General features: G+C 41.7%; 1 pseudogene; it reads right to left on the reverse strand.

Annotated features, from left to right (window-relative positions):
* LOC101351495 (40S ribosomal protein S6 pseudogene) overlaps window positions 1-3,366 on the reverse strand; it is a 4,704-nt pseudogene extending 1,338 nt beyond the window's left edge.
* Window positions 3,367-4,403: the final 1,037 nt, after the last annotated feature.

Raw genomic sequence — 4,403 nt, forward strand, 5'->3', positions numbered from 1 at the left:
TTTTGTCTGTATTTTCCACGAATTTTTCTGCCTTTTCCATGAATTTGTCTATTTTTTCCTCATTTTTGTCTGCTTTTTGCTTCAACTCTTGGATAATTCTGAGTATTAGAGATTTGAATTCCCTATCAGGTACTTCTAGTGCCTTTTTTTCCACTGGAAAGTCATCTGGTGTTTTATTTTGGACACCTACTGGAACCATCCTGTCCTGTTTTTGTAAATGTTTTGACATTGTCCGCTGTCTTTTGGGCATTCAGTAGTTATTTTTCTCGTTTATTGATTGTAAATTTGTTTGTTTCATCCTTTTATTAAAATTTGGCTATGTCTGAGTAGGCGGGCTGTGTGTTCTTTGTTGTTTGCTCATCTGTAGGCAAGATACTTTTCACCTCTTTCTCCCATTGGCAGGGTCAGTCACTCAGATATGGTACAGCAGGGCAAGTCTAGCTGAAGAGGAGTTGCTGGGATGGGTTGTTTGTGGCACTTACTATAGCCCCAGGGCAGGTCGGTAATCAGTGCAGGGCAGGTTCTGGTAGGCCGTGCCTGTGCTGCTTGGTGGTGTGATGTTAAGCATATGGTCCAGGTAGGCAGGATGGAGGGGGATATTGTGATGTGTGGAGCTAAGATGGGTATGGGAGAGAGGAACAGGAGCCAAAAACATACAAACAAACAAAAAAGAGTGCTAGGGAAGCTTGTCATTGGAGTGGAAAGATGAGAGACTATGAAATGGAGAAAAACAGAAAGGGGAAGAAGAAAAAAACAAAAGAGAAGAATGAATAAATAAAAATTACAAAGAAAAATGAACAGCAAACCTCCCAGGGATCCCACTGGTGTGGCTACGAGGTCTGGGGAAGTTGTCCCCATGTGTTGCAGTACAGCCTGGTTAGAAGGCATAGAGGTATTCGGCACCAGGTATTCAGGGGACAGGAAGAGAAGGAAGGTATAGAGAGACGAGAAACTGAGTAATGAAGAAAGACAAAAAGGTAAAAGAAAATAAAACAAATTTTAAAAAAGAACAAGAACCCACCCCCCAAAAAAACAGGAAAAGAAAACATGAAAAAATAAATGCCCCTGTGATCCCTCTGCACGTCTGCTTAAGCTGAGGGGGTAGGTCCCAAGCTGTGTAGCACTGCCCGGCCAGAAAGGGCTCCCAACTCGAGAAAAGAAAAAGAAAACAAACAATTCAAAACAAACAAACAAAAGCCCCAGGATCCCACTAGTGTGGCAGCACGGACCAGGAAGCAGTTCCACACTCGAATGGAGCTCCACAACCCCTCAGGAAGAAGCAAAGATAGCACACAAAGCCAGGTATTTGAGTGAAAGGAGGGGGAGGTGGTGAGAGGTAAGGAAGAAATCAAAAGAAGTGAAAAAAAGCAACACCAGCAGCCAACAAATGGCCCTCAGGGGGTCGGCCAGTGTGGGCAGGTCAAATCCAAGCAGCCGGTGCTTCCCAGCCAAGAGACTGTGGCCATGGGAAGCAGAGGAGGCCGAGTGGGGATGAAGAAGGGTGGGGAGTGGGAAAGCGTATATTGCCAGTTACCAGTTGTTCTGTCTCCTGCTGGAAGTTCCGTGAAGCTGCTTTCTCGTACCCCCTATTTGCTGGTCTCTGATAGGAGTCCAAGATGGTGGATCCGCGCTGCGTTAGCTGTTAGGGGACCTCTCCATGTATGTCTCCTCACTCTCTGGTCTTTGTCAGTTTCTTATTCCATTTGGTGCTTGGCTGAGTTCTTTATCTCTTCATTAGATGTTTAGGGTTTCAGGATTGCTGTTTTCTCTGTTTGGCTTAGTTTTTCGGATCTTTGCTGTGGAGGGAGGGCGTGGTGCTTCTGCATAGAGCGCCATGTTCTCAGGGCAATAGTTTTAGGGATTCATCCAAACTTCATGGCTCCTGGAAGTCTGGATTCCATGAGAATTTTGTCATTAGATTATTGTTGGATATATGGTTTCCAAAGATACTGTCCCAGTGGGTAGCTTGTCTTTTCACTTTTTTGGTAAAGACTTTTGATGAACAAAAGGTTTTAGTTTTTATGAGGTCCCATTTATGTATTTTGTCTTTTGCTATTTATGCTTTTGTTATTATGTTAGATAATCCATTGTTGAAAGCTAGACCTGACAGCATTGCCCATGCTTTTACTTCTAAGAATTGTATGGTTTCAGTTTGCACATTTAGGGCCTTAATCCACTTTGAATTTTTTTTTGTGTATCCTGTGAGGCATGGATCCTGTTTCATTTTTCTGCATGTGGAAATTCAGTTTTCCCAGCACCATTCATTGAACAGACTCTTCTTTCCCCATCAAATGGACTTAACACCCTTGTCAAAATTCAGTTGACCATAGATTTGTGGGTTTACTTCTGGACTCTCAATTCTATTTCATTGGTCTATATGTCTATTATTATACCAGTACTAGGCTGTTTTGATTACTGTAGCTGTATAATATGTTTAAACATCAGGAAGTTTGAGTCCTCCTACTTTGTTCTTCTTTTTGAATGTTGCTTTAGCTATTCGAGCCATTTTGTCATTCCATATAAAGTTGAGGTTGGTTTTGCTATTTCTGTAAAGAAGGCTGTTGGAATTTTGATTGGGATTGCGTTGAATCTATAGATCACTTTGGGTAGTATTGACATCTTAACAATATTAAGTCTTCCAATCTATGAGTATGAAACATCTTTCCATTTATTTAAGTCATCTTGAATCTCTTTCAGTGGTGCTTTATAGTTTATATTGTTTAAATCCTTTACATCCCAGGTTATAGTTATACCTAGGTATCTTATTCTCTTAAATGCTATTTTAAATGGAATTGTTTCCCTCGTTTCCCTTTCAGATTTCTCATTGTTGGTGTATAGAAACCCAGTTGATTTTCGTTTGTTGACCTTGTACCCTGCTACTTTGCTAAATTCCTCTATTAGCTCTGGAAGTTTTCTTGTGGACTATTTGGGATTTTCTATATATATAGGATTTCTTTATTTTTCTTAGTACATTGTTTCTTCAGAGAAATATAGCAATGTTTATGCTGCAGGACATGTGGAGTAGCAAGATGCTACATCTTGGGTGCTTTGGTCCTGGGTTCCTTACCTTTCTTGTTCAGGGGCTTTGTCACAACAAACTGGTGGACATCATCTTCTTTAGAAAGACTGGAAAGTTGTGGATTCTGCCAGTTCTTTTTGTTTCCAGGCAACTAGGCATAGTAAGTAGTATCAGTTAGTCCAGAAGTATCTTATTCCCCCTTTTTTAATTATAACCTAGTTGAGAACACTCATATTGGCATCCACAATGCAACCCTAAATGGATTTGCACTTTCTTTCTCCAGTTCTCCTTGTCTACAGACAAGGAATGCCCTTATTCAGTAGCAAATGGATATGGCCATGGGTCAAGATTCACAGGTCAGACGGCAGGCTGCTGGCTCATGGCTGAATAGGCTGAGAAATCAAAGATTGGCAGATGAGATGGCAGGCTGCTGGCCCAAGTCCCAAGAACTGGAGGTGAGATGGTGATGAGCTGAATGCAGAATCCATAGGAGAGCAAAAGCCAGAAAGTCTACGTATATTGGATGCAGGCCACACCCCAGTGAAACTCCCTTTCAACTGATTGGCTACTCATAGCAGATCTCATCATGAAAGTGATTACATCATTCTATGACTGCCAAACTACATCATAACTGTCAAACCACTGAGAATCATGGCCCAGCTAAATTTACACACAACCTTAATGATCACAGTCCACCCCCTGTCAACCTGGCACTTGTACACATCTCCTTAGATCATATATAATCTCTGAATAAAGACAATTATAAAGTCACACTTGCACCTAAAATGATACAACTAACACACATACAACCGAAAATGCACTAGCCCTGTTTACATCTTATATTTTAAAAGTGAAGAAAACAAAAATATTTGATGCACACATACAAAGAAGAAATACTCATAACAATTACAGTCCTCATTTCTGCAACTGGTCACGTGGTCATAATGGGTATTTAGAACTACCTTCTTCTACCATCCATTCCATATTCCTTTTGCCTTCAGTAAGCACCTCAGCTGGTCGTGGTCCTTTGCCTGGTGGGGTGACCCAAACCTTCATTCCTGAAGGGTCTGGGCCATTAGTAGTCATGTCGGAATTGGGTTGCTGTAGCTTTCCATTGACTTTAGTCACAGGATGTGGTACTACTGACAGATGCCCCAAGGGATCTCCTGCACTCCAGACATACTGTTCTTTACCTTCATTATGTAATATCAATCTGATTTCCTGTTGGTAATCAGGACCAATCACACCAGCCATTATGGCAACTCCCTTCTTTGCTTGCTGATCCAGAGGCGTAAGGAGCCCAAAGTGGCCAGGTGGCATTCTTAACTTTCAGTTCAATGGAATCAGTGATGTGACTCCAGGTGGGAGCATTCCTCCCTTTGGA

The sequence above is a fragment of the Trichechus manatus genome, unplaced genomic scaffold (genome assembly GCF_000243295.1).
Source record: "Trichechus manatus latirostris isolate Lorelei unplaced genomic scaffold, TriManLat1.0 scaffold00046, whole genome shotgun sequence".
Lineage (NCBI taxonomy): Eukaryota > Metazoa > Chordata > Mammalia > Sirenia > Trichechidae > Trichechus > Trichechus manatus.